Below are 10,272 nucleotides of genomic sequence, written 5' to 3'. Positions count from 1 at the left end.
ACGTCCAGTTCTGGATGAGCAGAAATTTTCTCCGATTAAATATTGAGAGGACCGAAGCCACTGTCTTTGGTCCCCGCCACAAACTGCGTTCCCGAGCCACCGACTCCATCCCTCTCCCCAGCATCGGTCTGAGGCTGAACCAGACTGTTCACAACCTCGGGGTCATACTTACCCCTGAAGTGAGCTTCCGGCCACACATCCCGCAGCGTAACTAAAACCGTTTATTTCCACCTCCGTAACATCGCCCGCCTCCGTCCCCTGCCTCAGCTCATCTGCTGCTGAAACCTTCATCCGTGCCCACGTTACCTCCAGACTTGACTACGCCAAAGCACTCCTGGCTGGCCTCCCACATTCTACCAGACGTAAAATTAAGGTGATCCAAAACTCGGCAGCCCCGTGTCCTAACTCACACAAAGTCCCACTCACCCATCACCCCCTGTGCTCACTGACCCGTTGTCCTAACTCACACCCAGTCCCACTCACCCATCACCCCCTGTGCTCACTGACCCGTTGTCCTAACTCACACCCAGTCCCACTCACCCATCACCCACTGTGCTCACTGACCTCGTGTCCTAACTCACACCCAGTCCCACTCACCCATCACCCCCTGTGCTCACTGACACTGTGTCCTAACTCACGCCCAGTCCCACTCACCCATCACCCCCTGTGCTCACTGACCTCGTGTCCTAACTCACACCCAGTCCCACTCACCCATCACCCCCTGTGCTCACTGACACTGTGTCCTAACTCGCACCCAGTCCCATTCACCCATCACCCCCTGTGCTCACTGCCCCGTGTCCTAACTCGCACCCAGTCCCGTTCACCCATCACCCCCTGTGCTCACTGACCCCGTGTCCAAACTCGCACTGAGTCCCACTCACCCATCACCCCCTGTGCTCACTGCCCCGTGTCCTAACTCGCACCCAGTCCCACTCACCCATCACCCCCTGTGCTCGCTGACCTACATTGGTTCCCGGTTAAGCAATGCCTCGATTTCAAAATTATCGTTTACAAATCCCTCCAGTCCCTACACCCTTCCACATTTCTGTAACCTCCTCCAGCCCCTACACCCCTCCCTTTCTCTGTAACCTCCTCCAGCCCCTACACCCCTCTCTATCTCTGTAACCTCCTCCAGCCCCTATACCTCTCCCTTTCTCTGTAACCTCCTCCAGCCCCTACACCCCTCCCTATCTCTGTAACCCCCTCCAGCCCCTACATCCCTCCCTATCTCTGTAACTCCCTCCAGCCCCTACACCCCTCCATATCTCCGTAACCCCCTCCAGCCCCTACACCCCTCCCTATCTCTGTAACCTCCTCTAGCCCCTACACCCCTCCCTATCTCTGTAACCTCCTCCAGCCCCTACACCCCTCCCTATCTCTGTAACCCCCTCCAGCCCCTACACCCCTCCCTATCTCTGTAACCACCTCCAGCCCCTACACCCCTCCCTATCTCTGTAATCCCCTCCAGCCCCTACACCCCTCCCTATCTCTGTAACCTCCAGCCCCTACACCCCTCCCTATCTCTGTAAGCTCCTCCAGCCCCACAACCCCCCGAGATCTCTGCACCCCTCTAATTCTGCCCCCCTGACCATCCCTGATTATAATCGCTCCACCATCGGTGGCCGTGCCTTCTGTTGCCTGGGCCCCGAGCTCTGGAACTCCCTCCCTCAACCTCTCCGCCTCTCTCTCCTCCTTCAAGACGCTCCCCAAAACCCACCTCTGTGACCCAGCTTTTGTTTGCCTCTGCTATTGTCTTCTTAGGTGGCTTGGTGTCACATTATTTTTGTTTTGTTATCGAACACTCCTGAGAAGCGCCCTGGGAGGCTTTTCTACGTTAAAGGCGCTGTATAAATGCCAGTTGTTGTTGCTGAAAATGGGCGGGGCAGCAAATCGTGCGCACAGCAAGATCCAACGGAGAGCAGCGAGACGGACAGCCGGACAGCGCGAGTGATGGGGGGGACTGCTGGTTGACAGGAGGCGAGCGGAGGGCCAATAGGACCTCCAGCGGTGTGCTCTCTTCAATCCAGTGGCCGCTCGGCTCAGCGGGACGTTCCCGGGGGTCGTTGGCCCCGCTCTCCGCCCCACGCAGGCGATTGGCTGTCGACACTCGGGCACAGCACCGAGGGAGGGCTGCTCTGCCGGAGGTGATGTCCGGCGTACCAGACCGAGGCTGTGTCTCCCTGTCCCACTGCGAGTATGCGTGCTTAGGGAGCAGGGCAGGCAGAGGGGTCTCCAGCCCCGATCGGACCAGCTCAGACTTGCGCTGATTCCATTCGGCCTTTCCTGGATGGTGCTCCCTGCGCCCAGTCTCCTGACTGAGTGCGAGACATCCTATATCGATGGCCTCACTCCGACCTCCCGAATGTCGCCCGTCTCCGCTCCCGCCTCAGCTCATCTACCGCGGAAACCCTCATCTATTACCTGCGCACTCGGGACGATTCCAACACACGCCCACCCTCCACAAACTTGAGGTCATCCAAAACTCGGCTTCCGTGTCCGAACTCACACCCAGTCCCGCTCACCCATCACCCCCTGTGCTCACTGACCCCGTGTCCTAACTCACACCCAGTCCCACTCACCCATCACCCCCTGTGCTCACTGACCCCGTGTCCTAACTCACACCCAGTCCCACTCACCCATCACCCCCTGTGCCCCGTGTCCTAACTCACACCCAGTCCCACTCACCCATCACCCCCTGTGCTCACTGACCCGTGTCCTAACTCGCACCCAGTCCCACTCACCCATCACCCCCTGTGCTCACTGACCCCGTGTCCTAACTCACAACCAGTCCCACTCACCCATCACCCCCTGTGCTCACTGACCCCGTGTCCTAACTCACACCCAGTCCCACTCACCCATCACCCCCTGTGCTCACTGACCCCGTGTCCTAACTCACACCCAGTCCCACTCACCTATCACCCCCTGTGCTCGCTGACCCCGTGTCCTAACTCACACCCAGTCCCGCTCACCTATCACCCCTTGTACTCACTGACCCCGTGTCCTAACTCGCACCCAGTCCCGCTCACCCATCACCCCCTGTGCTCACTGACCCGTGTCCTAACTCACACCCAGTCCCACTCACCCATCACCCCCTGTGCCCCATGTCCTAACTCGCACCCAGTCCCACTCACCCATCACCCCCTGTGCCCCGTGTCCCAACTCACAACCAGTCCCGCTCACCCATCACCCCCTGTGCTCACTGACCCCGTGTCCTAACTCGCACCGAGTCCTGCTCACCCATCACCTCCTGTGCTCACTGACCCCGTGTCCTAACTCGCACCCAGTACCCCTCACCCATCACCCCCTGTGCCCCGTGTCCTAACTCGCACCCAGTCCCGCTCACCCATCACCACCTGTGCTCATTGACCCCGTGTCCTAACTCGCACCCAGTCCCGCTCACCCATCACCCCCTGTGCTCACTGACCCCGTGTCCTAACTCACACCCAGTCCCGCTCACCCATCACCCCCTGTGCTCACTGACCCCGTGTCCTAACTCACACCCAGTCCCACTCACCCATCACCCCCTGTGCCCCGTGTCCTAACTCGCACCCAGTCCCGCCCACCCATCACCCCCTGTGCCCTGTGTCCTAACTCGCACCCAGTCCCGCTCACCCATCACCCCCTGTGCCCCGTACCTAACTCGCACCCAGTCCCACTCACCCATCACCCCCTGTGCTCACTGCCCCGTGTCCTAACTCGCACCGAGTCCTGCTCACCCATCACCCCCTGTGCTCATTGACCCACATTGGTTCACGGTCCGGCAACGCCTCGATTTAAAAAATTCTTGTTAGTGTTAGTGTTTATCAGAAGAATCACTCAACACTCAGAGTTGGTTCCAACGCCAGTGCGGCCTTTATTGATGCCAGCGGGGAGGAAGTCACAGGACTGGATCCAGGCTTCTCTCCGCAGAACAAAGAAACTCATCGATATTTATATGTTTTACAATAGTTCTTTGCAGTTACTCAGCCCACTTCGGCTGGACACAATCCAATCCTAATGATTATAGATTACATAGAAAACATAGAAACATAGAAAATAGGTGCAGGAGTAGGCCATTCGGCCCTTCTAGCCTGCACCGCCATTCAATGAGTTCATGGCTGAACATGCAACTTCAGTACCCCATTCCTGCTTTCTCGCCATACCCCTTGATCCCCCTAGTAGTAAGGACTACATCAAACTCCTTTTTGAATATATTTAGTGAATTGGCCTCAACAACTTTCTGTGGTAGAGAATTCCACAGGTTCACCACTCTCTGGGTGAAGAAGTTTCTCCTCATCTCGGTCCTAAATGGCTTACCCCTTATCCTTAGACTGTGTGACCCCCTGGTTCTGGACTTCCCCAACATCGGGAACATTCTTCCTGCATCTAACCTGTCTAAACCCATCAGAATGTTAAACGTTTCTATCAGATCCCCTCTCATTCTTCTGAACTCCAGTAAATACAAGCCCAGTTGATTCAGTCTTTCTTGATAGGTCAGTCCCGCCATCCCGGGAATCAGTCTGGTGAACCTTCGCTGCACTCCCTCAATAACAAGAATGTCCTTCCTCAAGTTAGGAGACCAAAACTGTACACAATACTCCAGGTGTGGCCTCACTAAGGCCCTGTACAATTGTAGTAACACCTCCTTGCCCCTGTACTCAAATCCCCTCGCTATGAAGGCCAACATGCCATTTGCTTTCTTCACCGCCTGCTGTACCTACATGCCAACCTTCAATGACTGATGTACCATGACACCCAGGTCTCGTTGCACCTCCCCTTTTCCTAATCTGTCACCATTCAGATAATAGTCTGTCTCTCTGTTTTTACTACCAAAGTGGATAACCTCACATTTATCCACATTATACTTCATCTGCCATGCATTTGCCCACTCACCTAACCTATCCAAGTCACCCTGCAGCCTCATAGCATCCTCCTCGCAGCTCACACTGCCACCTAACTTAGTGTCATCCGCAAATTTGGAGATACTACATTTAATCCCCTCGTCTAAATCATTAATGTACAATGTAAACAGCTGGGGCCCCAGCACAGAACCTTGCGGTACCCCACTAGTCACTGCCTGCCATTCTGAAAAGTACCCATTTACTCCTACTCTTTGCTTCCTGTCTGACAACCAGTTCTCAATCCACGTCAGCACACTACCCCCAATCCCATGTGCTTTAACTTTGCACATCAATCTCTTGTGTGGGACCTTGTCGAAAGCCTTCTGAAAGTCCAAATATACCACATCAACTGGTTCTCCCTTGTCCACTCTACTGGAAACATCCTCAAAAAATTCCAGAAGATTTGTCAAGCATGATTTCCCTTTCACAAATCCATGCTGACTTGGACCTATCATGTCACCATTTTCCAAATGCGCTGCTATGACATCCTTAATAATTGATTCCATCATTTTACCCACTACTGAGGTCAGGCTGACCGGTCTATAATTCCCTGTTTTCTCTCTCCCTTCTTTTTTTAAAAAGTGGGGTTACATTGGCTACCCTCCACTCTATAGGAACTGATCCAGAGTCTATGGAATGTTGGAAAATGACTGTCAATGCATCCGCTATTTCCAAGGCCACCTCCTTAAGTACTCTGGGATGCAGTCCATCAGGCCCTGGGGATTAATCGGCCTTCAATCCCATCAGTTTCCCCAACACAATTTCCTGACTAATAAGGATTTCCCTCAGTTCCTCCTCCTTACTAGACCCTCTGACCCTTCTTATATCCGGAATGTTGTTCGTGTCCTCCTTCGTGAATACCGAACCAAAGTACTTGTTCAATTGGTCCGCCATTTCTTTGTTCCCTGTTATGACTTCCCCTGATTCTGACTGCAGGGGACCTACGTTTGTCTTTACTAACCTTTTTCTCTTTACATATCTATAGAAACTTTTGCAATCCGTCTTAATGTTCCCTGCAAGCTTCTTCTCGTACTCCATTTTCCCTGCCCTAATCAAACCCTTTGTCCTCCTCTGCTGAGTTCTAAATTTCTCCCAGTCCCCGGGTTCGCTGCTATTTCTGGCCAATTTGTATGCCACTTCCTTGGCTTTAATACTATCCCTGATTTCCCTTGATAGCCACGGTTGAGCCACCTTCCCTTTTTTATTTTTATGCCAGACAGGAATGTACAATTGTTGTCGTTCATCCATGCGGTCTCTAAATGTCTGCCATTGCCCATCCACAGTTAACCCCTCAAGTATCATTCGCCAATCTATCCTAGTCAATTCACGCCTCATACCTTCAAAGTTACCCTTCTTTAAGTTCTGGACCATGGTCTCTGAATTAACTGTTTCATTCTCCATCCTAATGTAGAATTCCACCATATTATGGTCACTCTTCCCCAAGGGGCCTCGCACAATGAGATTGCTAATTAATCCTCTCTCATTACACAACACCCAGTCTAAGATGGCCTCCCCCCTAGTTGGTTCCTCGACATATTGGTCTAGAAAACTATCCCTTATGCACTCCAGGAAATCCTCTTCCACCGTATTGCTTCCAGTTTGGCTAGCCCAATCTATGTGCATATTAAAGTCACCCATTATAACTGCTGCACCTTTATTGCATGCACCCCTAATTTCCTGTTTGATGCCCTCCCCAACATCACTACTACTGTTTGGAGGTCTGTACACAACTCCCACTAACGTTTTTTGCCCTTTGGTGTTCTGCAGCTCTACCCATATAGATTCCACATCATCTAAGCTAATGTCCTTCCGAACTATTGCACTAATCTCCTCTTTAACCAGCAATGCTACCCCACCTCCTTTTCCTTTTATTCTATCCTTCCTGAATGTTGAATACCCCTGGATGTTGAGTTCCCAGCCCTGATCATCCTGGAGCCACGTCTCCGTAATCCCAATCACATCATATTTGTTAACATCTATTTGCACAGTTAATTCATCCACCTTACTACGGATACTCCTTGCATTAAGACACAAAGCCTTCAGGCTTGTTTTTTTAACACCCTTTGTCCTTTTAGAATTTTGTTGTACAGTGGCCCTTTTTGTTCTTTGCCTTGGGTTTCTCTGCCCTCCACTTTTCCTCATCTCCTTTCTGTTTTTTGCTTTTATCTCCTTTTTGTTTCCCTCTGTCTCCCTCCATTGGTTCCCATCCCCCTGCCATATTAGTTTAACTCCTCCCCAACAGTTCTAGCAAACAATCCCCCTCGGACATTGGTTCCGGTCCTGCCCAGGTGCAGACATATAGATTTCTTTAACCCAATAGAATTTCCCTGATACCTCAGGAACTGCATGTTCGGGGTTTTGTCAGCTCGGGCTGATTAATGACCTCGTTATGTGAGGCAGATTCTCCCCTTATCTCTCTTCCTTGGACTTCGGCTGTGTGAAATCACTGGTTCATGGTATCCAACGCAGTCCTGGTAGTGGGTCTCACAGGGTCATTGCTCGATCAGTCCCAGTTCATTACTTGACTAACGGGGTTCCCATCATGCTTGGGCAACCATTTTATATGTGGCCGTTTTAAACTTCTATGAGTTTAGATATATTCAGCAGGTGCCTAATGCCTACAACAATTCCCTCCTTTCAGTAAAGGGACTAGTCCTAGTCCCCCTTTAACCTAGTCGCCCTACTTTTATTAGATTCTGTGCACGGCCCGGTACTCACTGCTTCAACGTGCTGGCCAGTCACGCGGTTTCAGGAGTCCTGGTTGCTTAAATCAAATTGACAAAGGCCAATTCCTCCTGCCCCTTTATTAGACAGGTTTGTTTAGTATCCGGGGGCCGGTCATGGGTCCCTCTTCGTTGTGCGTGGTGTCTGTATGCCTGGCAGGCCGTTATGCCCCATGTTATCGCTAAGATCAATTGTATCCCGACCAGTGCGTGTGAAATTATTCGAATCCAAGGATGGATGTTCACATTTATTCCCCAGTCCCAGACCTTTCTCCACCAACTCTGACTTTGTAAGTCTACATCGATATCTTCTTCCAGTACTTTGATTTTAGTTTGCAGCTTTACGGATTGACCCACTCTGAGCCTCAACTCTCGTAATAACCTGGGTGATATGCACTTGCCCGATCGTGACAGGTCATAGCGGCGTAAAGCAAAAGTTCAGCTGTGGTATCGGGCACTGCAGGTCATTATACCGGTATGAGCGCTCAGTAGTAGAGACGCAGTATCTTCCCTTCCCTCCCTAGCCTGCCCTCGCGAAGTGCCTGTGTGCGGGCACTGTTTCTAGTACACACACCCGTCGGTTCGGTTAAACCCGCACTCGTCTAGCTCCCCTCGGCCCACCGGGCGAGGGCATACTGTGATCTCCCCCCTTTGCTTGCATTCTGTTAGGGAAATCCCGGTAAGTATGTTGTTTCGACGAACGGCGGAGGTGGTGGTCAGATAGTAACGCATGGAGACATTTTCCCGTATTACTCCGATATTCTCTAGTTGGTACAGGGGGAACGGCCCTGAGTCCGGCGTGGTTATAGGGATCATCAGGACTATCCCTATCCCAGTATTCCTTCCCATCTGGCAATCTGGAATTGCTGGGTATACTCGGGTCAGTCCCTTCAGAGTACAATTATCCAGTGTCCCCCTCTGGTTAGCCAACTGAGCCAAATGTGAACTCTCTATCCAATCGGGTACCTCCCCGCGTTGGATCTGGTCGAGATTGTGGCGGATCTGTCCCACCATCCACACACCATAAGCGTGACAGAGTTGCCCCTCTCTTTGCTTTCCTGTATCTTCTTTTTCTCTATCAATGAGGTGATTGATGGTTTTGGCGTGAGCTTCCAGGACTGAGATGCCATCCAACTGGATTTCAGCACCCTCCTTTCCTAGGTTGGCTTGGTCTTCCTGGTTTTGCTCCACCCTCTCTAATAACCCCTTCATCACCCCTCTAAGCTGTTCCACCCTCTCATTTAACCCTTGTATGTCTATCGCGTTTACTACAGAGGTCCCTGTATTGAAAACGGTAGCAATGTCATTAACTATTTCCCTCTTTATCCTGGGGGCTGACCCCTGTCCTCGGAACCTACTGGCACCCATTGCATCGGCAGCCTGCTGCATTACAACTCTACTTAATACATTGTACATTTTCCTTGACTGTTCGGTACAGTATTCCGGCATCTGGATGCCTGAAATATTGATCAGGACAGGCACAATTTCATGTTTAACATTATCATACAATAATTCCCCTTCGTTGTACATTACAATCCCATTCTCTGGTCCCTTAGTAGTTATGGGACAAGGCAGTTCCTCGGGCAATGTAGTGGTTGTTATGGGGTGCGGTGTCGGAGGGGGTGAGAAGCATACATACAATGATATTGCAGCCGCCCCCACCTCCTCGTAGTACCCACACAGCCCCACTCCCTTTTTGCGGATGACCGATTGCTGGGACTGTCCCCGAGGCGCGCAAATTATGCCGAAAGTACATTCATCGGGCCCTTTGACATCCCTCCGTTTAATGCAGCTGCTCCTTATACCCGTGGAGCACTGTACACATACTCTTATTCTTATTAGGATTCTTATTAGGATTCACTTGTAACCATGCATTAAAATAAGTCCTGTCCTTGCTCCAGTCCTTGGCTGCTGGGATGCACATTCCATCCGTTAAATTAAACAAGACTCCATAGTTCATGTCGTTGTTTATTTCCTGAGTGCGCTGCAATCCGTCGGTGTTGCCCAGGGTACGTGCATGTCGCAGGGCTATCCATATTACGAGGAGTGCCGTTCGTATTCCCATTCTGGTCGGTATTATCTGTAATTTTAAACAGACGGCCTGGTCGTCACCAGGGGTTAGGTTTTGCTCTGCGAGTATCCCTGTCACCCTGCGAAATCAGAAGCACAAGGTTATAATCGAACCATTTCGAGTTGAATCTGTGGGGCGTGTGCCCGTGTCTTTACCCACTTAAATATTACCCAAACTCCTATTATGACCAAGGCCAAAGCTATTCCTCCAAACATCGCTGTCTGCTTTACCGTTAGGTTGGGTTTGTGGACTACACCTACCCACCGTGGGGTACATTGGCTCTATTGCCAGAGGTGATGGTGCTATGGCTCCGCACTGCACTATCCGTCTAGTCCCGTTATCTCTTCCAGCCTGTTTATCTTAGCTTTTAACTCTTCAATTTGTTTTATTGAGTATCTATTTCTTTATTGTATCAGGCAAGTATTATTACATAAGCTAGTTCTGTTTTTATTTTTGTTTCCTCTTTTTTTTTCTATTAAGAAATCCAAACTAATAATGTTCAGTATCAAACGGCTGTCAATGGAAAGGGTTAACTCCTTTTCAGGTTTGGAAGAAGATCTGATGTCATTACGTGACTTCACGTAATCATCTGAAAAAA

The sequence above is a fragment of the Pristiophorus japonicus genome, chromosome 32, assembly GCF_044704955.1.
Source record: "Pristiophorus japonicus isolate sPriJap1 chromosome 32, sPriJap1.hap1, whole genome shotgun sequence".
NCBI classification, from domain to species: Eukaryota; Metazoa; Chordata; class Chondrichthyes; family Pristiophoridae; genus Pristiophorus; species Pristiophorus japonicus.
Note: the sequence above shows the minus strand (reverse complement) of the source record.